Source organism: Sorex fumeus, unplaced genomic scaffold, assembly GCF_029834395.1.
Source record: "Sorex fumeus unplaced genomic scaffold, SorFum_2.1 ptg000063l, whole genome shotgun sequence".
In the NCBI taxonomy this organism is placed as follows: domain Eukaryota; kingdom Metazoa; phylum Chordata; class Mammalia; order Eulipotyphla; family Soricidae; genus Sorex; species Sorex fumeus.
Window position 1 is genome coordinate 70908430 of NW_026606120.1, and position 25416 is coordinate 70933845.

A 25416-nucleotide genomic window follows, 5' to 3' on the forward strand; every position below is an offset into this window, starting at 1 on the left:
CATTAATTATATTAACGATTAATAGCTAATTAGTCATAGTACTGTAATACACCATGGAGATTTCCTATCTTGCAACAGCTCTGAGGCACCTTCCCCTCCCGGCTAGCGAACAAGTGTGGCTCTCCATTTTCCAACCCGCTGTGGCACTCTCAGTTTCTGCAGTTTTTCGTCGGCGGCCTCATCCATCTGCGGAGTGACACTACAGCTCGTGTCCAGTCTCTGGTATTTCTGTCCCGTCGCTCACTCCCACACGTCCCCGAGTCCCCAGGAGGCCAGTCAGGATCCCCCTCCCCGCCCCCGACGCACACCCCTGATTTCCTCCAGGTGCTTCTCCTTCTCAACCTCCCTTGGCCCTCCTCTTCGCCTTCGGGCCCCTTCCTCCACTTCACCTTTCCTCAAGCCTGAGCCGCCCCCTCAGGTCCCGGGACCCCAGCCCGCGGGCCCCAAGCCCGCCCCGACTCCAGGTCCGGGCTTCCTCTCGGCAACCACGCCCCCAGACCCAGGGCGCGCGCGGTGCGCACGCGCAGTCCACGCCTTTACCTGGGCGCCCGGCAGTGGGCGGAGTGGGCGGGGTGGGGGAGGCGGGGGTGGAGCGCGGGCCGGCGGTTGATCTGGGCAGACGAGCGCTCGCGGGGTGGCAGGAGGGAGAAAAAGGTGCGCCCGGGCCGGCCCCGCGGGCTGCGCATGCGCGCCGCCGCGCCCCGCGGCCGGGATGCCAGGGGGCGGGCGGAGGGAGGCGTCGGCAGCCCAGTGGGGCGGGGGCGGGGGGGGCCCGGCGCGCTGAGGGGCCGCGGGCGCGCGCGCGCGCGCTCTCGCCGCCGCTCGCCCTCGCTCCCCCGCCCCCCTCGCGCACACACAGACACACCGACGCACAGACACACACACGCACACACACACGCACCCTCCCCTGCCTCCCTCCCCGCGCGCCGCCCGCCCGCCCCGCCGGCCCCGCTCGCCCTCGCGCGCTCGGAAGGGAGTCGCGAGACGTCGGAGCGGCGGCCACGTAGCGCTGCGGCGGCGGCGGCGGCGACGGCGGCGGCGGCGGCGGTGGCGGCCGAGGCCGGGTCTGTGGAGCGGCCCTGAGGACAGACGTTGGGCGGGGTGGGGGGGAGGGGCCGGCCCGGCCGGCGGTTGTTACTCGAGCGCCGCGGCTACAGGCCCCCCGCCGCAGGGATGGACCGCCGAGGCGGCGGTCGGGGCGGCGGAGGCGGAGGCGGCCGGCCCGGGTGAGTAGGAACCCCCGCACCCCCAGCCCCCACCTCGCACACGCCACAGTGGCGGCTGCACCCCCTGCAGCCTGCTCTTCCTCCCCGCTGCCCGCCGGGCCGGCCGGGGCTCTGCGCGCAGGGCTCACCCTCTGCCGAGGCAGCTGCGTGCACTAGGCCGGAGCAGCCCCCATCCGGCGGGGAGGCCCGGGGCGCTGCGCTTGTGTGGCCCAGAGCTTGGGCCGGGGAGAAGTGGGGCGGTGGGGGGAGGTGGGGGGCGCCCGCCTCTGCCCCTTTCGCCGCTTTCCTCTCGGGGACCCGGGGCTGGGCTCCAGTTTTGCAGGGAGTTAGCTGGCCCGGAGGCCTGGATGGGAGCTTGTGGCACGGGTTAGCGGCCGAGGGGGGAGGTCTGCCCCGCTCCTCCGGCGGGCGAGCGAGCGTTCTGCCCTGCAGCTGGTGGCTCGCACCCCTTGTCTCCCCCGCCCTGCGGCTGCGCCCGAGCCTCCCACCCCGGGGAGTATTGTGCCTCCCGAGATCAAATGCATCGCGTGTACACCCGCCTCACGCTCACCCCAGAGGGTTGTGCAGACCTTTCGCCACCCCCACCTTCGCCTCCCCTCCAATCAGACTCCAACTTCAGATGCCAGCCTCGACGGGAGACACGAAATGTAGTGACACCCCCGTGCAGCTGTAACGTGCTCATTGTCGAGGGAAGCCCCTGCCTCCCCCGCACGAAGTCGAGCTCCGCGATTGACGATCCCATATGCTCTTTGAAGAGGGCCAGTCTTTGATCAATCTCGTGGGTCCCTCCCCCACCACCCCCCACACGCGCGCACATACACACGCGCGCGCACACACACACACACACACACACACACACTCTCTTCCTGATTGTTGAGCGGCCCCTGTCATCGCCATTGTCAAAGAATAGCCCAGCCAATCAAAGGAATGTGCTTTTTTTTTTTTTTTTGCCATTGGAGAAGGGTGCTTGCCGCAACCATGGTCTCAGGATGTTCTTTCCCCAGTTGGCCTTGTGCTGGTTCTCGCATGGCCCCCAGGTTCTAGCATCAGCGGCAAAGCAAGTGCCTTCCCCACTCCCGACCCTCAGTGTAATATCAAAGTGATGCTTGGACCCCGTGAATGAGCTCCACATGGTGTATTGGGATCGCGGTGACATTGTAGTGTTGAACGCCGGTGGGCAGGACAGTGCGCCAGTAGGACAGTCAGAGGTATTTGGGGTAGAGTGTCTAGGATCGGGTCTCCCCTCACTGCCGAGGGATGTCCAGGCCCTGTATTGTTCTGGGACTGGTAACTGGCACGCTTTGTTGACAACATGTGTCTGTTTGAGGAGGAAGAACTGCGGTGGCTGGGTGTGTGTGCCCAGTGCGGGTGATGTTCCTGCTGAGGGCTAATGTGAGCGGGGTGACTGCCCCGGGGTCTTCTGTGCTGGCCGGCAGCGGGGTTGTTTGTATCACAAGTGCACATGAATTCAGAGCGATACTTACTCCCTTTAGTAAGATTTTTGTTTAGAATGTTCTCCCCAGAGAACATTTTAGTGATCCTCCTGGAAATGGCTGCTTCAGCGGTTCTTAACCTTACTTTGGGGGATGCTGAAGCCCCTAGGAAGGACCCCTCCCCCCCAGGTCCCCCCCCCCTTCAGTGAAACAGACAATTTTGTATGCAATTCTGGTCTTGAGGTAGGTTCTGGGTTGCACAAAAGTGAAAGGAACTTGAGTCTTGTCTTTGTTTCTTAAGGATTTGCATTTACCTTGTCTGGTTCTGAGCAATAAACAACAAAGTAGGCTATGTGTGTATCCTGTGCTTCCTTCTTTGATTACAATCATTTAAGTATTTGTGTATCTTTTCTGTCTTCCGGTGAGAATGGAGATACTTGAGTGCTTCAGAAAAAGTTAAAACTGGACTAAAAGTTACTTGTTTGATTTGACCAATTGACAATGTATGTTCCTTGCACTCTATATTTTAAATGTAGCAGAATTTGACAGCAAAGTCAGTGATCCTCTTTATGATGTCTGCCTGGAATCTTTGTTACTGATTGAAGTCGTCTGAGCCTTTATAATATGGAGACTTGAGTGATGGAACAGTCCATAGTGTCCATAGGGCTCTTTCCTTGCACCTTGCCAACCCACTTCAACCCCTAGCACCCGATTTGGACCCCCGAACCCACCAGGAGTGGTTCCTTAGAAGGGAGCTGGGATTATCCCTGAGTACAACTGGGTGTGGCCCAAAAGTAAAAACTGAAAAAAAAGAGGCTGTATCGTTCTCATAGTAGAGCACTTGTGCTTTTTTTTTTAAACTTAATTAAGTATCTTTCATGCCTTTATTAAGGTCGACACATTGCCAAGAGAATCGTATGTTTAATTTTTTGTTTTAATGGAGGGTTTTGATTGTGTTTAGGGAATTCAGTTTCTTCATTTAGAATGAGGAACTGGGGATAAAAGTTTTACCAATCTGTCAGTAAACAGGGGATAAATATCAGCTATTCCTGTTTCAGTCACTGGGCACCCAGTCTTTGCCTGTGATCCCATTTCAGTCAAAAGACATTTATTCCACCTTGTAATCGTGTTGTGATCAGCACTGACATAAACAGTCTCCAGCTCTGCAGGAGTTTAGGATTCTGACAATGTTTTTTCTAAAAGAGTTCTTTGAGACTGGTAGAATGTTTGCGAGGGGGGCGTTCTGAGAGGCTAAGGAATTCCTGGTATTGGCATATTTTTGGAAGGCAAGGAAGATCAGGAATCTTGCACAGAACCTGTTCCACACACCTGAAGAATAGCATTTATTCTAATAATTATGTAGTGTGCCCTATTAAGTTTGAAAGCTTGCTGAGATTGCAAGTATCACTTTATTATCTCATAAATGTGCTTGAAAATGGCCTTCTATTGCAGGTTATATTTTTTTGGCGATGCCTGAAGTTTTACTGTTGGAAATTATTTGCCTTATCTTGAGCCCAATCTCTTTCAAAGTTACAAATATGTTACCTTTTTTTTTTTGTCAGCATATATAGTGACCCAGCATTAGGGGTTCAGGGGACAGTGTGCTTCCTTGATTTACTACTGCAGAACCGCTTCTCACCAGTCACTTACCTAGTTAAACACCCACTCACCGCAGAGCAGCTGATCATATAACACCTATGACTGTGGGAGCGGTCTCACTGCCAGATTCAGAGCCTGGAAGCCGGAAAACAATCGCCTAGCAGTGGAACGCTTAAGGAAGCAGTAGTGGTGCCAGCAGCTCACTCGTTAAAGCAAACAGCTCGCTTTAGTTTCTTCAACACACTTCTCCAGACACCCTTCCCTGAGGAGGTTTCAGATCAGCAGTTCCTGCTCAAGGGAAACAGCGGCTGCTTTCTGCAGTTGTGGGCTCAAGATCTGACTGGTGGCATCCAGAAATGTTTCCCTTTCTGCTCTCAGTGTGGGAAGTAATCTTGTAGTGTGGTAAGAAAAATACTTTTCAAGTCTGTAGAAAAAGTTGATCAGTAGTCCTGCTGTTGTAATTTTGTTTCTGAATGCCTGAAGCCTAGGGAAGAAGTAAACTGTTGAACAACTAGTTGTTTTGTTGTTGTTATTTTCTTTTCTTTTTTCTTTTTTTTTTGCTTTTTGGGTCACACCCAGCGATGCTCAGGGGTTACTCCTGGCTCTGCACTCAGGAATTACTCCTGGCAGTATTCAGGACCATATGGGGTTCTGGGAATTGAACCCAGGTCGGCTGTGTGCAAGGCAAATGCCTTACCCGCTATGCTGTCACTCCAACCCTTGTTGTTGTTATTTTCAATCTTACCTTCTCAAGGGTTTTATAATCTCACTCAAATGTGAGTCTACTTTTGAGTTTCGTTTCCCTTGTTTTAAAAAGTCAGTTGAGGCACAGCTTAACAACAACAAAACGTTCTATAGCTTCTCTTGTTTTATGAACCCTAGTCTTTGGAATTAGTTATTCCAAAGGAGAGAACTAACAGTATTTCCTCACTGGGAACCCTTGGGTCTTGTGCTATGGTTTTAGGTATCTTTCTTTTCCAGCCATTGCTATCATCGTTTCAGACAGCACTTTGAATTCATTTTGATAGGGGTGAACTGATTTTGTAGTTAGTGATTTTGAGTAAGGATCAGAGAGATCGGTCTTGGAGTCAGGCTGAATTAAATTTGAATTGTCGCCTCACCATTTATTGGCTTATAGCATTGGGCAAGTCACCTTGACCTCTCTGGCCTCAGTTTCTTCATCCACAGGTGGGATTTGTTATGAGGATTAGAGATAATATATGTAAGCTTTTACCACAGTTCCTGGCACATGTACTTATTTAAGACTCAGTAAACGGTAGGACACAGGTGTTGTGGGAGTGAAACACAGATCATTTTGCTTAAAAGATTTAGAGGTCTGGCACTGGGCTCTGCATACTTTTATTTGTGCAGATTTGGGATGAAAAAATTGCAAATATTTGATTTGGAGCATACTTAAGTCCTGCAGGTGCAGTGTGCTTATTGGAACTTTGATTTGTTGCTCTATGGCTGACTCAACCTGGGGGAGACAATGCAATCAAGCTCCCAAATTGACAGCATTCTGCACAGACTGTACTTGTTTTAAGCCTATTCAGAGCTTGTATGGTGAAAGGGGTATTTTAGGATCTCAATTTATCTCAATGAGTTCTGTGTTCAGAGTAGAATTGTGCAAAGCCTTGTGTAAATTTTTATGGTTAATGCAAACTGGGAAGTGCTCAATAGAATCAGTGAATGTGGGGCTGGAGGGATAGCACGGCGGGTAGGGCGTTTGCCTTGCACGCGGCCGACCCGGGATCGATTCCCAGCATCCCATATGGTCCCCCGGGCACCGCCAGGGCTAATTCCTGAGCGCAGAGCCAGGAGTAACCCCTGTGCATCGCCGGGTGTGACCCAAAAAGCAAAAAAAAAAAAAAAAAAAAAAAAAAAAAGAATCAGTGAATGTATCAGATGTTCATTTTAGTTAATCTGTTTATATAGCAATAACTTTTTAAAAAAATAGCAGTAACATTGTATTTCTAAAAACATCTATGAACATTTTTGCAAAAAATCCCCATGTCTCATCTGACTTTTTTTTTTCTTTTTGGGTCACACCCAGCGATGCACAGGGGTTACTCTTGGCTCTGCACGCAGGAATTACCCCTGGTGGTGCTCAGGGGACCATATGGGTTGCTGGGAATTGAACCCACGTTGGCTGTGTGCAAGGCAAACGCCCTCCCCACTGTGCTATTCCTCCAGCCCCTCATCTGACGTTTTGATTATAAAATGTTATTAGGGCTGAAGATCAGCATTTCTCCTTTGGTGGAAAAGAAAAGTGCCTGTCAAATTTATTGACTCTCTATGTTAGACCTATACCTATAGATTGTGTGTGCAATTTGTAGTCTTATTTTTAGGCTAAAAGATAGTTTTTTGATAAAATATGACTTCACATTTTTTTCCTTCCTGCCTGCCTGCCTGCCTGCCTGCCACACCCAGTGGTGCTCAGTTCTTACTCTTGGCTGTGTGCTCAGGGCTTACTCCTGGTGGACTTTGGGAACCATATTTAGTATAAGGGATACAACCCAGGTCAACCGTGTGCAAGGCAAGCACTCTACCCACTGTACTATCACCCTGACCCCGATATTGATTACTTTGAAAAGTAAATTTAAGTGTGTCTTACAGTTATTCTATACATAGCTTTAAAAAGAAGATTTCTTGAGATTTAATTATTCTATCATTTTTTTGCAGAATACCATTGTGGGAAGTTCGTGATTAGGTAGATGTGTCAGTAATGCATTTAATTTATCTCAAGGAATCTGTTAGTCCTTATTTTAATTGAATTTAATTAATGTTTTTGGTTTTTGCTTCACATCTGGCTGTGCTCAGAGCTTACTCCAAACTCTGCATTTAGGGATCACTTCTGATGGTACTTGGGGAGCTAAAGGGGGTGCCAGAGATCCAACCTGGCTTGGCCACATGCAAGGAAAGCCCTCTGCTGTACTCTCTATGACCTCCTATTTTTATTATTGAGTCACCAAGGGACTTACCCATTATTGGAGGCAGTTGCTAGTATTGGATTGCTGATAAAGAGGGTTTGGAAAAGAATGATCTTTCCCTTGCTAATGTTCCCAAATTGACTGGTCTCCTGTCTCCTTTTCAGGAAAGAATTCATACAGCTCCCTTCTGGAAATCTGACTTTTTAGGGAAAGTGCCCCAAATTGTACCTGAGGCTGCTGCCTCCCCTGCCGGTGGTTTCATTGTCCCCCACTGGGGGGGAGGGGCTCAGTAGCACTCACTTTGTGAAACTCTGCTAATTAGTTATTTAAATTTTTAAATCTTTGGACCACACCTGTGGTGTCTAGGGCTTACTCCTGACTCTGTCCTCAGGAATTACTCCTGCTAGGATTTGGGGGGTCATATGGGGTGCTGGGGATAGAACCTGGGTTTGCTGCTTATAAGGCAACTGCCCTACCTTCTGTGCTATTGCTACAGTCCCAGATACTGCAAATTAGATTTTGCAGGGAACTTGAAAAAACTTAATATTTGCCAGAATGTAGAATAGCCTTTATAATTATGAAACCAGACTAAATTGCTACTTTTTGCCTGCCTGCGATAGCACAGCGGTAGGGCGTTTGCCTTGCACGCAGCCAACATGGCTGACCCGAGTTCGATTCCTCTGCCCCTCTCGGAGAGCCCGGCAAGCTACCGAGAGTATCTCGCCCGCACGGCAGAGGCTGGCAAGCTCCCCGTGACGTATTCGATTTGCCAGACACAGTAACAACAAAGTCTCCAATGGAGACGTTACTGGGCCCGCTCGAGCAAATCGATGAACAACGGGAGGGCCTTTACCTTTACCTTACCCTTTGAAAGAGGAGGTATTGAAGGAGGGTGCCATTAAAAATAGTAACAGCTAAATCCACCACAAAACCAAAAAGCAAACTGGGGCAGGAGTAATAGTACAGCAGGTAGCGTGCTTGCTTTGCACGTGGCTGACCCTAGTTCAATTCCCAGCATCCTATATGGTCCCTGGGCATCACTGAGAGTAACACAGGAGCACTGCCAGGTGTGGCCTCCCAAAAAGGGGGGAGGCTCTTTTTTTGTTTGTTCCTTAGAGTCCAATTAGAAGGGATTATTGGAAAATAGAAGTAGAAATCATGTGGAGAATGATTCCATGGCCTGATTTCTTGGTCTTTATTGTGCGTGTGCCTCCGGAGCTGTGGGGCATTTAGCTGGGTCATGCAGGCACACACCGTTGGTGATTCACCCCTTTTGTCTTATATGCTATAGACAGGTTCAGGGAATTTAGTGAAATATAACTTTTTACTTATACTATGTGGCCCCACAAGATGAGATTTAGACTTAAGCCCTTATAAATTGTTCTCAGTCTCTTGTATGTATCATTTTAGTATATTTAAACTAGTATTAGTGACCTATAAACATTTAAACATATGATGAAGTGTCTAAAATTTTTTTTAATTTGAAGAGGTAGTGAGGGGAGTGTTTGCTCTAATTTTTATTGCTAAAACTGTATTTTCTCCTAATTTCTCTTAAGACCGACTCAAATGCCCTGGGCTTTCCTATATTCATATACTGTTAGAGCTGTAGTTTATAGTTATAGCGACTGAAAAATTCTGAGAGGTCTACATTTTTCTTTTTAGCGTGTGAAGCATACAGAGTTATTTAAATTAGCTCAGCAATAGTACAGGGGTTAAGGTGCTCACCTTCGAACAGCCAAGCCCGGTCTGATACCTGACACTGCATATTGGCCCCCAGCACACTAGGAATGATCCCTGAACTCAGAGCCATGAGTAAGCCCTGAACACTGACTGGTGTGCCTAAACCCCTACCCCACTAAAATTTCTTTTGGGGGAAAAAAAACTCTAAAGATCTGTTAGTACAGAATCGGTGAAATCAATTATGATGTATTTATGTGATAGAATTATATCATTAAAATTATATTGTTCTGTCATTTAAAAATGGGAATCCGGGGCTGGAGTGATAGCACAGCAGATAGGGTGTTTGCCTTGCACGCGGCCCAACCTGGGTTCAATTCCCAGCATCCCATTTCGTTCCCCGAGCATGGCCAGGAGTAATTCCTGAGTGCATGAACCAGGAATATCCCCTGTACATTGCCAGGTGTGACCCAAAAAACAAAAAAACAAACAAAAATGGGAATCCGTAGATAGTGCTATAAACCTCTATAAACTATACTATTAATAAAAACAGCAAAGCATGTAAATTGCACATAGAGTGTGCTACTGTTTGTATAAAAATGAGTGGGATGCCTGGCATGTGCTGACCCCAGGATTTGAGCCCTGCTACCACATGCCTTACCCCCTCAACCCTAGCACCTCTTGATGTGGTCCTGTGGCTTTGCCAGATGTAACCCTCTACAGCTAACAACTACAACATGAGGTTTTTCAGAAACTAAGAATCACTGGGACCGGAGCAATTATCACAGTAGGTAGGGCATTTACTTTGCATGTGGCTGACCTGGGTTCAATGCATATGGTCCCTCAAGCCCACTCCTGAACACTGCTGGGTATGGCCCAAAAACAAAAAAAGGAAGAGAGGAAGGGAAGGAGGGAGGGAGAGAGGGAGGGAGGGAGGGAGGGAGGGAGGGAGGGAGGAAGGAAGGAAGGAAGGAAGGGAGGGAGGGAGGGAGGGAGGGAGGGAGGGAGGGAAGGAAGGAAGGAGTACTCAGTTTTATAATAAATGGTACAGTTGTCTGTTGTGGGGGTGAATTGGATGATTTAGGAGATGTGTGGAAGAAGACACTTCATTGTACTTTTTTGTTTTGCTTTTTTGGGACTGTACCCAGTGGTGCCCAGATCTTACTCTGACTCTGTGCTCAGGGATCGATCATTCCTGGCAGGCTTGGTGAGGCCTTGTTGGGTGCTGAGGACAAACCCAGGTCAGCTGCATGCAAGGCAAGTGCTCTACCCACTATACTATAGCTCGGGCCCCATCATTGTACTTTTAAATAAAGTAAATCAAAACAAATTAATTTTGGGCTGGAGCGATAGCACAGTGGGTAGGGCATTTGTCTTGCACGCGGCTGACCTGGGTTCGGTCCCCGACATCCCATATGATCCCCTGAGCACTGCCAGGAGTGATTCCTGAGTGCAGAGCCAGGAGTAACCCCTGAGCATTGCCAGGTGTGACCCAAAAAGAAAAAAAGAATTCTAAGTTTGGGCAACACCAGTGGTGTTTAGGGCCTAATTGTGCATGGGGTCTGTTCCTGGTGGTGCTTAGGGAACCATGGGATGCCAGGCATTGAACCAGAGACAGCTGCCTGCATGGCAATTGTTTTAACTTATGTATTATCTCTTTAGCCCCTAAAGTAAAATTTTAATGAAAGTAGACAATAATAACATGAAAAATTAGGAAAATTTCCTACAGTTTTTTTTTTTAATTTTCTTTTTGGGTCACACCTGGAAATGCTCAGGGGTTGCACTCAGGAACTACTTCTTGCGATGAAGGGGACCATATGGGATGCTGGGAATCGAACCTGGGTTGGCCACGTGCAAGGCAAACACCCTTACCCACTGAGCTATCACTCCACCCCTGAAATTTTCTACAGTTTTAAGTTAAAAAATTACAATTTTTAAACTGTCCTATCAGCACCTAGAACAAGAAATAGATCATTAATATCCAGAGACTTCTCAATCCTCTCCCAGGTCTGCATTCCTACGGGTTGCTACTGTTTGAGGTTTTGTTATCATTTATTACTCCTGCCTGCTCTGTTTTGTTATTATTTTGGGTGCAGGAGTTGCATTCAGGTCTTACATAAAAGGACTACATGCCCTTGACCCCCAAGCTATGTTATGTTACTCTGAACCCAGGTTTTTTTTTGTTTGTTTTACAGTTTATCCATGTGTTAACTAATATATTTATTCTAATATAAGTTTCTGTTGGTATAGCATATTTCATTTGTGCATTCTATCATTGGTGGATAGTTGAACTATTTCTAGTTTGGGCTGTCTTTAATAATGCTGCTTTCCAGTCACTATGAATATATAAAGACTTCTAAATTTTATTTGTTTGCTTGTTTTTTTCTTTTTGTGGGGGTGGAGTTGGTTCTAAGCTCAGGAATGAATCACGCCTGGCGGGGATCGGAGGCAGACCATATGTGTTGCCATGGAATGAACCATGTCAGATGTGTGTAAGGCAAATGCCCTATCCATTGTACTATCACTTTGGTTCAATACTTGTATATTTTAGATCCATGTGAATAAAAAGGTAAAGGTAAAGGCCCTCCCATAGTTCGTCGATTTGCTTGAGTGGGCCCAGTAACGTCTCCATTGGAGACTTTGTTGTTACTGTGTTTGGCATATTGAATACATCACGGGGAGCTTGCCAGGCTCTGCCCTCGGTAGGGCGTTTGCCTTGCACGCAGCCAACATGCAACACGCAGCCGAGTTCGATTCCTCCGCCCCTCTCGGGGAGCCCATGTGAATACTTAATAAATATTTTTATTTGAAAAATACTCTGATTCATAGAAAAATAGCAGTATCCTGATTTTCAATATTGAAATATTTAGGGTAACAAAATAATTTCAAAAAACTTTTTAATATATTCTTAAAGAATTTTTACAATTATAAGAGTGTTCCCAAGCCAAATGTTGTTTCATTCTTCAGTAAAGAAGGGTTAAGTGTGATGAAAAATGTTTTTAAAAATTGTGATTCTTAAAATATATGTTTTCTAGGGATCAAAGGGGTGGTACTGTGGGGTTCTTGCCTGGCATATGGCCAACCCGGGTTGGATCTATGGCATCCCATATGGCCATCTAAGCACCACCAGGAGGAGCAGACCCAATAGTAATCCTTGAAGCTGCAAAGTATGTTGCAGTCTTGGTATAATACTAAAATCACAATCCTTTCTGCATTGTTACTAGAAATATTTAAAATTAATATACATGTAGACTTTTTGGTAACTTAGGATTTTATAGAATAGCAACATGAAAAATTAACATATATGACTAATCTTGAATATTTTAAGATTTGGCAGGCTGCTAGCCTTTTGGTTGGTGTACTATAATTGTGTGTGTATCCTTGCACTTTCACAGCCGCAAAGGCACAATCATTTCTACTAAAAATTGCATTGATCCATTTCATTGCTTTAATAGCAGTATTGCTATTTTTCCTTCTCTTTTTGCCCGAAGAGGAAATAAAGATTAAAGTATAAATCTGTAAAGCAGTGGTTCTCTACTAAGAAGTGGTTTTGCCTCTAGGGTACGTTTGTTCATGTCTGGAAGCATCTTTAATTATCACAAGTGTGGCCTCGGGTATGCTATGACACTTACTGGGTAGAGGTCAGGACAGATCTCACAGCAGAGGGCTGTTCTGAAGTTGAGACATCTGGCTGTGAAGTAGCTAGTCACTGATGGCTACTAGACAGGGAAGGGTTTCAGCACTGACTTGGTTAGATTTAGCAGCTACAACTCATACACAGTTTATCTAGAGAATGAATAAACTAGTAGGTGATGCTCAGGGGTTACTCCCGGCACTATGCTCAGCAGTCACACTTGGCAGTGCTCAGGGGTCCTTATGGGATGCTCAGGGGTCTTTATGGGGTCCTTATGGATTGAACTCAGGTTGACTGCATGCGAGGCAAACACCTTTCTCACTGTACTCTAGCCCACTAGTAGGTAGTTTTAAACTAGTAATAGGTTTTTTAAAATTAAGACTGTATCACTGTATCACTGTCCTCCCCGTTTGCCGTGCGGATGATATACTCTCAGTAGCTTGCCATGCTCTCCGAGAGGAGCGGAGGAATCGAATTCAGGTCGGCCATGTTGGCTGCGTGCAAGGCAAACGCCTTAGCCACTATGCTATCGCTCCTGCTCAAAATTAAGATACTTATACTGATTTTAGTATAAGTTTTGGTGGACAGATCATTTGGGGTGGGGAGACATTTTGAATCATACCCAGCTGTTTTAAGGGCTTTTTCCTGGCTTTATGCTCAGGGGTCTAAGCACTCCTGGTGGGGGGGTTGGGGGATCATATAGGGTGCCAAGGATCCAGCCAGAGTTAGCTATATGCAAAGAAATTGTCTAAACCCCTGTATATTCTTTTGACCTGAAAAAACATTTTTTAATATAGACTATTTTTAGTCTCCTAGTGGTAAATCCCGATTATATTGGAATATAGCTATTATCTAAAAGATTATGAAAAAGAGTCATTCTATATTATGCTGCAAAGGCTTTTAGGGTCATTTTTTTCAAAAGCAGACATATTTGACTTTTATGGTAATGTTTATCTTGCTTTGCTCTAAGAGAAACGTTGGGGTTTTGTTTTTGTTTTGGGGCCATATCTGGTGATGCTCAAGGGCTTACTCCTGACTCTGCACTTAAGAATTACTCCTGGTGGAGCTGGAACGATAGCACAGCGGGTAGGGCGTTTGCCTTGCACGCGGCCGACCTGGGTTCGATTCCCAGCATCCCATATGGTTCCCTGAATACCACCTGGGGTAATTCCTGAGTGCAGAGCCAGGAGTAACCCCTGTGCATTGCCGAGTGTCACCCAAAAAGCAAAAACTAACAAAAACAAGAATGACTCCGGGTAGTCCTCAGGGGACCATATGGGATGCTGGGCATTGAACCTGGGTTGGCCCTAGACATGGCAAATAGAAGAGTTTGCTTTACTCTTTGCAAATAGTATTATCTGCTGTACTCTCTCTAGTCCCTCAAAGAGAAAGTTTTAATTGTTTGACGGAAAATATTTTGGGGCCAGAGAGACAGCTCAATGGGCTGGAGAGCATGCCTTACATGCTGGAAAATTGGGTTTGGTCTTTGGTACCCCATGACCACCACGAGCACTTCCAAATGCAGATGTTTCCCCACCACCAACCATCAGAATAAATTTAAAAATAAATGTTGTATAACATGTTGGGCTGGAGCGATAGCACAGCGGGTAGGGCGTTTGCCTTGCACACAGCCAACATGGTCGACCCAAGTTCGATTCCTCCGCCCCTCTCAGAGAGCCCAGCAAGCTACCGAGAGTATCTCCCCGCACTGCAGAGCCTGGCAAGCTCCCCGTGTCGTATTCATCTGCCAAACACAGTAACAAGTCTCACAATGTTACTGAACCTGCTCCAGCAAATTGATGAACAATGGGAGGACTGTGACCTTATAACATGTTACATTTTAATAAAATGAATGTTTCTAAGTGTCAAAACATTTAAATTAAAATAGGAAAATATATCCATTGTAAAATAACTATTGTGTTTTGTTTTGGGGCCACACCTGGCTATGCTCAGGGTTTAATTTCGCTCTTCATTCAGGAATCACTCCTGGCGATGCTAAGGAGACCATATGGGATGCCGGGGACCAACCTAGGTCAGCCACATGCAAGGCAAACACCCTGCCCACTGCATTATTTGTCCAGCCCTGCATAGTAAAATAACTCTAAAGTTCTAACTTATTAGTGTGAGAGAAAACCCTCCCAAGGGATGCTCAAGAGACTTGGGCCCTCCCATCATTTCTCGCTGGGGACAGCTAGCTGGTGGTTCAGAGTGAGGGCCTGAGGTATTTTTATTTTATTTATTTATTTTATGTAGGAATACTGCTATTTATTCAGCCACTGATTAGGCTGAATGAATTGTGCATGAACTCCACCTTACTTTTTTTCCCCCATTTTTTATAATTTTATTTATTGAATCACCGTGAGAGCAGTTACAAAGCTTTTGGATTTAAGTCTTGTAATACAATGAAACACCCGTAACTTCACCAGTGCCCATTCTCTATCACCAAAAACCCCAGTATAACCCCATTCCACATCCTTCGTCTACCTGTGGGGCAGATGATTTCCAAATTACTCTCTCTCTACTTTGATTACATTCAATATTTTGACACCAGACCACCATCATTATTTGGGATTTTACCCCAACACTCAGATCTGCCGAAAAGGCAACAGTAGACAATTTGTTTTCTATTGCTGGTTATGAATAACATATGATGTTGCATGGCTGCAGTAGTGGCTGCAATTTTGAAATTCCGAAATTTTAACTAATTAAATCTGGAGGGATTTCTTGCCAAAACCTGCTGGGTTCCGAGATTAGTTCCTGAGTCTTTGGGATCATGGCTGTTAAGCAGCTTGATCAGGAGCCAGAGAGGCCATTCGTTGGTGATCACTCAGGGTCTCCTTTGGACGGGGAGGAAAGGCCGGCTCCACCCCCATCCGGTGAGGCCCTGTGTGTCTCGTCACTGCGGGCCCAAGCCTGACTGTCCAATGGCCTCTGGTGGATGGCGGCCACTGAGCTGCCAAGGGGGAAAGGCGGAGGCACAGCACCCTTTCCCCCCTGGGGAGGCCCGGCGACAGTAACCTACTGTGCAGTCTGAATGCATTTCTGCCAGAAGACGCTGGGTTTCAAGATTTGTTTCTTAGTCTCTGGGATCATGGCCGTTAAGCAGCTTGATCAGGAGCCAGAGAGGCCGTTACTGGGCAGCGACTCGGGGTCTGTTTGGAATGGGGAGGAAAGGGTTGGCTCCACCCCCGTCCCATGACGCCCCCTGTGTCTCGTCATTGAGGGCCCAAACCTGACTGTCCAGTGGCCTCTGGAGGATGGTGGCCACCGGGCTGCCAGGGGGAATAGGCCAAGGCCCGAAACCTATTCCCACCTGGGGTGGCCCAGTGACAGTAACCTACTGCAGCAACTGGGCGCATTTCTGCCAAAAGCTGTTGGGTTTCGAGATTTGTTTCTGAGTCTCTGGCATCATGGCCATTAAGCGGCTTGATCAAGAGCCAGAAAGGCTGTTTGTGGGCGGCCACTTGGGGTCTCCTTGGGACGGGGAGGACAGGGCCGGCTCCACCCCCATCCCATGAGGTCCCCCGTGTCTCCTCACTGCAGGCCCAAAAGGGCCTGAGGTATTTTTATTTTTATTTATTTATTTATTTTTGCTTTTTGGGTCACACCTGGCAACGCACAGGGGTTACTCCTGGCTCTGCACTCAGGAGTTACTCCTGGCGGTGCTCAAGGGACCATATGGGGTGCTGGGAATTGAACCTGGGTCGGCCAAGTGCAAGGCAGATGCCCTACCTGCTGTGCTATCTCTCCAGCCCACTTGAGGTATTTTTAAAGGTATGGGTTTGAAGAAGAAAGATAAGAAATATGGCACAAAGAAAAGCATTAGATTTATGTATTTCCAAACTATATATAAGGGTTAATTCTTAAAGACATGAAACCCCGGTAAGGTCAAGGTTAGATCTCATTTTCCCTAGTGTTTAAACTTTGATCTTCTAAGAGGTGATGCACCTGTTCATGCTTAACACACACACATGCACGCACGCGCACACACACACACACACACATTAGCACCTATGCATGCACCACCTCATGCACAGTCCACCTACTTATATATTGAGCTAGGTAGAACTGAGAAGATTAATAAATAAAAAGATTTTTTATAAAACTAGTGTATAACCTTTCATACAGAGCCCGGTTTAAACAGTAAGTTACTCATATAGAGTGCTCACAGAGTAAAAGAGCAGCAAGGCAAAGACTCAGCAGTGAATGTTTACTTCTTTGTGGACATCATGCTCTGGACTTGGGCTGTATTTCAAAGATAGCTTTTTCAGAAAAACCATCATTAGAAGGACAGGAGTTAAGTTACTTGTTGGGGCTTGTCTTTCATTTCAACGCCCAAACTTACATGTCCTGTATTTTTATTTATGTTTTTACTTTATCAAACTTTATATTGCATTTATCATTCAATCCTCATGCAGCTTTTGAGATTCATTCATTTCGTGTTTTTTAACACAGATAACTTTTTTTTTGCCAAATAATACTCCACCACGTGAATGTACCACACATTGCTTATTAGTTGACCAGTTGAAGGACTGGATTGTTCCTGATTTTGATGCTTAGGATCAGAGCCACTTGTAAAGTTCGGGACAGCTTTTGGAGTGAATGTAAGCTTTCATTTTTCTAGAGCGGTGGTTTTCAATCTTTTTACACCTGTGGACTGACAGTTTAAATCTGTTGCAGTAGACCAGTGGTTTTCAGTCTTTTTATATCTGCACCAGTACTGGTCTGCGGACTGATGGTTAGAAACCACTGCTCTCTGGCCAGAGAGATAGTACAGCAGGTAGTGTGCTTGCCATGTACATGGCTGACCTGGGTTCAACCTCTGATATCCATATGTCCCGTGAGCACCGCTAGAAGTAAGTCCTGAGTATCGCCAATCACCGGGTGTGGCCAAAAACAGGGGGGAAAAAAAGAAAAAGAAAACATAACCACTGCTCTCAAGCAAATACCTAGGAACAGAGTCACCGGGCCATAAGGTGTGTATGATTTAGCTCTATGGGAAGGTTCTAGTTTTTCTGTGTCTTTATTAATACTTGATATTGCCAGTATTTAGGGGCAAGCAGTGCCAAGGGGATCAGGGAATTGAGCCCATGATATTTGGCTGCCCAGTGCAAAGCCACAGCAGTGCAGTAATGCTTGGGCCTGGTGATATACCACTGTGCCACCAGGACCACACCCAGTGGTGCTCTGATGCTCAGGGATTCTATGGTCCTAGGGATCAATTCAGGGCCAAGTTTGCAAAGCATGTGCTCCAGCCCTTTGAGCAATCTCTTTAGTCCCTATCAATATATTTGTATTTTAGTGCTTCATTTGAGGGGAGGGAAGGCATTTGGGGCCACACCCAGTGGTGTTTAGTGCCTATTCTTGACTCTGTTCAGGGGTCACTTCTGATGGTAATTAGAGGGCCCTTACAGTGCTAAGGATTGAATTGGGTTGGATGCATGCAGGGTCCTGTATTTTAAAAATTCTAATAGGTATGTAGGAATAATTAATCGGCCCTGTATTTTAAGAATTCTTATAGGTACATAGGAATAGTTCATTTGAGCCTTAGGCCAGAATCTCAGTGCCAAGGCCAACTCTGCAGTAAACCGCTGTTGACTTTGGGAGTCATTTAACTCTCCTAAGTCTTTTTTCTTCTCTCTCATATAATATAGAATATTGAATGTGTCACTAGATCTCCTGTAGTTCCTGATTAATTTATAGGAAAAGATAAATTCTTTTTTTTTTTTTTTTTTTTTTGCTTTTTGGGTCACACCCGGCAATGCACAGGGGTTACTCCTGTACTCCTGGCTCTGCACTCAGGAATTACCCCTGGCGGTGCTCAGGAGACCATATGGGATGCTGGGAATCGAACTCGGGTCTGCCATGTGCAAGACAGATGCCCTACCCACTGTTCTATTGCTCCAGCCCCAGGAAAAGATAAATTCTTAACAAGAGGATGGATTGATGCTTGCTTGTGTAAAATGAAAATTGTTCTCAGCTAAAGTACAAACACTCCAAACAGTATACATGTTTATAAATAGAGTCTATATGAAATAAATTGACATTTATAAGCTAAAAAATCAGTATTTACCCAGCCAAATAATCCAGAAATCCCACTCTTAGCTCCTTTGACCCTAAACATAATAAAACTATGACTGTGTCATATTTGTTAGCTAGATTTTTGTAACTAATGTTGCAGTTAATAGGGGCAACCTAGAGACTTTTGACTCATGTCTGATGTTTTTACAATATTACTGTTTCTGGGGAGCAGATGAGATACTACAGCAGGTAAGGTGCTTGCCTTGCATTTAGCTGATTGGGAGTTCGATCTCTAATACCATGTAGAGTCCTCTGAGCACTGTTAGGAGTGATCCCCGAGCACAGCCAATATTAAGCCCTGACCTTACTTCATGTGTGTGTGTGAGTCTTAGATTTTTAGCATCATAGTTTGTAGTAAATTTTAAAAATTTTAGTAATTTTTTAAAATTACCCATTTTCTAGTCACTGCTCTTTTTCTGTTCTTTTCTTGGGCCACAGCTCAGTGGCTAGACCCATCTCTGCTTGGGAGTCACCAGTGATGCTCAGGGATTGTGTGATGCCAAGATTGAACCCAGGCCTCCTTCAGCAAAGCATGTGCTTAGCCCATTGAACTATCTCTTCAGCCCCAGGGACTCACTTCAAGAGTTTTATACATTTAGGTACTTCCCCTTAACATCTTCCTTTAATGTGAAACAAACGGCTTCTATATAGAATAAAAAGAATACCATTTAAAATTAAGGATTAGTTAGTTATACCTGTCCAAAGATATCTGTCAGTATGATTGTATACATTGCATCCATCTATCTACGTGGCTCTTTTTTGGTGGAAGACTGGGGCTACATCTGGTAGTGCTTAGGGACTACTACCTGCTCTCTGCTGAGGGGGTAGCTCCTACTGATACTGAGGGATCATGTGGTGCCAGGGAAAGAGAAACAGGTTCTGGTTCTGAGTCAGAAGATCATTATAGATAAAACAGTACTTAGGTATCTTTCACTCCACATTGTTAATTCAAAGAATTCCTCCTGATTCAAACTATGGCACCAAACTTGATCATCGATTTGTTCGAGTGGGTGCCAGCAACGTCTCCCTTCGCCCCTGTCACGTGCTAGTGTAGCCCAGTGGCGTCTGCTCGTTCTAGGAACACGAACAGTCTCAAACTGATAACTCAGGGTCTTGACGAAGAAGTCTGACCATCTCATAGGTGGGCGGCCACGCGATCTTTTGATGTCCCGTGGAATCCAGTCAGTAATGGCTCTAGTTCAGCGGTCGACTCCAAGTCTCATTACGTGTCCAGCCCATCTGATTTTCGATGCCTTGGCAAACGAGAGAGCGTCCCTGATTCTTGATTGTCAATGGAGGTCGGAACTCTGGATTCTTTCTCTCATTTGAGTGAAGCGTGATACTCCAAGCATAGCTCTTTCGATTCCTCTTTGGGAGACCTGAATAGCGTTCTCATCCTGTTTTTGTAGAGCCAAGTTCTCTGAGGCGTATGTTAATGCAGGAAGAACAGTATTAATTTGAACCATTTCTTTTTTGTTTTGTATTTTTGTGTTTTGGGTCACACCCGGTGATGCACAGGGTTACTCCTGTCTTTGCACTCAGGAATCACTCCTGGTGGTGCTCGGGCAACCATATGGAATGCTGGGAATCGAACCCGGGTTGGCTGTGTGCAAGGCAAACGCCCTACCTGCTATGCTATAGCTCCAGCCTCTAAACTGTTTCTTGAAGTGACTTAATTTCTATCTTATTTATTTGTGGTACCAGGGATTGAACTCAGCAACTTAGTTTACTGAAGAGGAAGACTTTGACAACTTGAAGTAGATAATGGATTTTAAAAATCACACCCTTACATTTAATGGAACTCTTGAATGTTCCTTCCACTTGCTTTTTTTTTTTTTTTAGGGAAAAAGTCTTAAAATGAAAAAAAAAAAAAGAAAATCATTTATTTAAAGGCTTAAATGGGGGGCTGGAGAGAGCACAGCGAGTAGGGCATTTGCCTTGCACGCAGCCAACCCTGGTTCAATTCCCAGCATCCCATATGGTCCCCTGAGCACCCCCAGGAGTAACTCCTGAGTGCAGAGCCAGGAGTAACCCCTTGCATCGCCACCCCCCTCCCAAAAAAAAAGGTAAAGGCCTAAATGGTGGCCAAGAAAGCTTCAAGGGGCTGGGGAGATAGCTCAAAGAATGGGAGTTGTTAGGGCTGGAGAGATGGTGCAGTGGTTAAGGTTCTTGCCTTGCATGTGGTCAACCTGGGTTTAATCCTCGACATCCCATATGGACCCCCAAGCACCGCCAAGAGTGATTCCTAAGTGCAGAGCCATGAGTAACCCCTAAACATAGCCAGGTGTGGCCCCCAAACCAAAAAACGAAAGCAGACCAACCCAACCCCGTCCTTTGCTCATCCTGTCTCTCACCTCCTACATTCCTGTGGTCTTTGTGCATGGTCCCCTGGTATATATGAAGGTGCTAGGACATGCTGTGTCGAGTGTCAGCTGAAGAACACAGAAAACAGCTTATAACCAGCCTCTCCCATAGCACAGTTGACACATTCGAGCAGTACAGAGAAAGCTTCCCTTTCATCAGATGTTCATTGTGGGCTCCACTAAGAGACAGCTTTGGTTTGGTTTAGGTATATCCTTAAAAAATTAAAAGATTGGGGCTGGAGCAATAGCACAGCGGGTAGGGCGTTTACCTTGCAAGCGACTGACTCGGGTTCGATTCCCAGCATCCCATATGGTCCCCTGAGCACCGCCGGGGGTAATTCCTGAGCACAGAGCCAGGAGTAACCCCTGTACATTGTCAGGTGTGACCCAAAAAGAAAAAAAAAGTTATAAAAAAATTAAGTGTCTGGAACTCATTAGTGCCTACTCTGCAGAAGATTAGATTCTTACAGTTACTTAGGCAAATTGTTGCACTTTTAATAAGTTGAATTTTTCCTTTTGATCTTTATGCATTAACATATTTGGGATTAAAGTTTTATTGAATCAGTATAACAAGTTGCTTACTTAGATGTTTCTTAGCTTTTTTCTGATCGTGCCCCACCCTTTGACCTTATTTTCTTCCTTTGACCCCCTTGTCCTACTACTTGGCCTCCTAGTCTCATGCCATTGCCCCCATTTATGCAGTGTTCAACGTGTGATCTCCTTGGGATATCCAGGGATGTTGTAATGGAGCCATATGGTTCCTGGTTGAGAAATGCTGACTTACTTCATAGTTGTTTAGAGATACAATTTAAGTTATATAAAGTCATAATGTGGAAGGATTTTTTACACTGCATTTTACTTCCTCTAATTTCTTTATTTTTTTCTTTTCCTTTTTGGGTCACACCCGGCGATGCTCAGGGGTTACTCCTGGCTTTTTGCACTCAGGAATTACTCCTGGCAGTGCTCAGGGGACCATATAGGATGCTGGGAATCGAACCCGGGTCAGCGGCATGCAAGGCAAACGCCCTACCCGCTGTGTTATCACTCCAGTCCTCTTCCTCTAATTTCTTAGTTAAATTGTAGTTGCTATAAGCACTGTAGCACTGTCCTCTTATTGTTCATCGATTTGCTCAAACAGGCACCAATAACGTCTCCATTGTGAGACTTGTTGTTACTGTTTTTGGCATATCGAATACATCACAGGCAGATTGCCAGGCTTTGCCGAGTTGCTATAAAAATATTTTTATCCATTTTTGTTAGGTGTTAGTGTTTATGTTCCAAATTGTGATATTATTTTTTATCTTTCATAGAAAATAAGGTTGATTTTGAAAATAACCTCAAGTATTATAAGATTTTCAAATATTACAAAGAAAGAAAAGTATGATCACCCTAACAAACCCTTCTCCCAAGTTATCAATGCATTAATAGTTATCATCACTATTTTATATATAGTAATTCCTTAAATAATGTTCTTTCACTCAGTATCATTCATAATGGTGATAAGAAAAAAGTTAATTCTTGGTCAGGGTCTTTGTCTTTGTGATGTCTGTATAATCATCCCATGTTTGTGGGTTTCCTCTGGATACCCAGTGTCTAGCTGTCCTCCTGAAATTCTTTTATTTTTCAATTTTTTTAGGAGGGTCACACCTGGCGATATTCAGGGGTTACTTCTGGTAGGTGGTGCTTGGGGGATCATATGGGATGCTAGGGATCGAACCTGGGTCAGCCACGTGCAAGGCAAGATCTTACCTTAGCCCTTTGTACTATCTCTCTGGCCCCACAGAATTCTGTAGTACTTTGATAACTAGTGATAGATCAGTAAAAAAGGGGAAATTTTAAAATGCAGAACAAAAAGAACTCACCAGCTGTATCAATTACTGCTAAAACAGTGCATGTTTGAAAAGAATGACCACTGAATGTAGAGACCGAATAACTCTTTAATATGAAGGCTTCTGCTTCCACCTGCCTCCCCCTCTAGGAAAGTATGGTCATGAGCAGTGTCATTATGGGTTGAGGCGTGGCTAAGTCGGTCATTTCCTCTCTTTGGGGCCTTCTCAGCCAGCCAGGCCATGCTGTGATGGAAAGAAAAGAAGCTGCTGTGGAGCTTGCAATAAAGGAAAGGTCTAAATTTGATTTTTAAAAGATGGGAGGGGCTTGGACGTGTGTGTGTGTGTGTGTGTGTGTGTGTGTATGTGTTGTCAGGGAGGTGGAGAAAGAACACAAAGGACGAATTGCATGTTTTTCATGCCGGAGGCCTGATTCAGTCCAAGTAGCCTCCAAGTACCACAGGTTGTGGCCCCCAAACAAAACAAAAGTATTAATGGGAAGAATCATTTCTTTTACACACACACAATATTATTTTGGAGTTGTGTTAATGCTATCTGCACCATCCCTTCCTATCCCTGTCCCTCTCCCCACCCAACTTGGTATTCTTAGTTCTATTGTCTAGAGTGAAAGAATTTGCTTTCATTCACCATTGTCCTTTCTCTTTCTTTGTTTATAAGTCAGACCATCCAGCATTTGTCCTTCGTCCTCTGACATATTTTGCTTAACAGACAGCCTCTAGTTGCAAAGAATCATCTCTTCACAAAAGATACAAGAACATATTTTGGATTCATTTTAGTAGCACGTAGTTCACTAACCTTTAGAAAACTGTATGCACCAGGGATGTGGCTTAAGTGGTCACGCCTGGGCATGCGGAAGCTCTGGAGGGCAGTCCTGGCACTCTGTGACCCAAGGCACTGCTTGTGGCTCCCTAAGTACTCCTGGGAGTGGCCTTCACAACAGTGTTAACAAAAGAAAAATCATTGAATGTTATTTTATTCTGTGCAGGGGACTCACATGAGAGGCAAGTGCTGAGCTGCTACATCCCCAGCTCTATGGAAGTAAAATCTTTTATTTTGGGGTGGTGGTTTGGAGTACATTTGGCGCTACTCAGGGCTATTCCTGGCTCTATGTTCAGGAATATACGGTGCCAGGAATTAGAACTAGGGTCAACAGGATGTACGGCAAGCACCTTAATCCCTGTCCTACCTTTCCAGCAGAGGAAAAATACTTTTTTCTTTTTTTTTGGGGGGGGGGGGGTGATGCTGAGGGGTTTCTCCTGGCTCTGTACTCAGGAGTTATTCCTGGCAGTGCTTGGGGAACATATAGGATGCTGGGGGTAGAACCCAGGTCAGCCATGTGCAAGGCAAACAACCTACCTGCTGTACTGTCCCTCTGGCCTCATCCAGTTAAAGAAAATTCTTGAGAGTGGTTGTGGCTGGGGACCTGGAAGACACTCAGGGGCTTAGAACTCACATTTGTATGCTGAAGCCCCAGGTTTGATCCCTGGCATGATGTAATCTCCTGAACACCTCTAGTTGTCTCCAAACACTGCCAAGTGCAGACTCCCACCCCAAAATGAAAGTGATTTGGGGGCTGGCAAGGTAGTCCAGCTTGTAGGGTGCTTGCCATGCACATGGGTCTGAGTGCAATCCCTGTCACCCTATATGGTTTCCCCAAGTATCGCCAGGAGTGATCCCTGAGTGCACAGCCAGGAGTAAGTCCTGAACATGGCCGTGTGTGTGTGTGTGTGGTAGGAGGGTGGGTAGGGGAGTGATTTTAGCTAGGGATGTGGTTCAGATGGAGACTACATCACAGGTACATGTGGAATCCTGGGTTTGGTCTCTGACATCATATGGCCCCATTTCCAGTACCGGTGATGTACTCTCCCCCAATAGTTAAAAAACAGAAACAAATAAAAACCTCAGAACAGTCCTTTGACCAGCAATGTAGCACAGTGATAGAGCGTGTATCTGACATGTGTGAGACCCTGGTTCAATCCCTAGCACCCAGTAATGTGGCTCATTGGTAAAGGCCTAACACGAGGCCCCTGGTTCAGTCCTCAGCACACTCCACCTTACAACTTGTGACCCTGCCTCTGCTTGTGTGATCCATGATGAACCACAACCAAACCCCATGTACCACCACCACCACTAGAGGAACTAGAGGAAAGGACGGGAGAAAAAGAAAACAGAAATTTCAGGAAGTGGGGATGTGGCCCAGTGGGTTGTGCAGACCATGCCTGCCTGTGCAGGGGCTTGAGTTAAATTCTGGGCACAGGTATGTCCCTTCCACCCATGGGAGTCCCTCCCACAACTATTAAAACTTACACATAGGAATAAAAAGCACAACCTACGTTCCACCTCATTTCAGAACATTACAACTAAAAAAAAAAAAGATGGGCACATCACACACACACGCGTACACACACACATGCACATGCACACACACACACAGTAATAGTAATAGCAAAGGGGAATTTTCTTTTGGTTGTATTATGAAGACTCCAATATTAAAATACAGTTCAAAGTACCCAAACCACACCCTCTGCTCCAAACCCGTTTTTATTAGTACCATTTTTACATTTTGGGCAACACCTACAGTATTTAGGCCTTGCTCCTGACTCTGTGCTTTAGGATCACTCATGGC

General features: G+C 45.8%; 1 protein-coding gene across 1 annotated transcript in view; it reads left to right on the forward strand.

Annotated features, from left to right (window-relative positions):
- Window positions 1-882: 882 nt before the first annotated feature.
- Window positions 883-25416, forward strand: part of ZNF652 (zinc finger protein 652) — a 57835-nt gene continuing 33301 nt past the window's right edge. Inside the window, exon 1 of the mRNA XM_056127263.1 lies at window positions 883-1226. The gene's annotated coding sequence lies outside the window, so the exon portion shown is untranslated. The remainder of the gene's footprint in view (window positions 1227-25416) is intronic.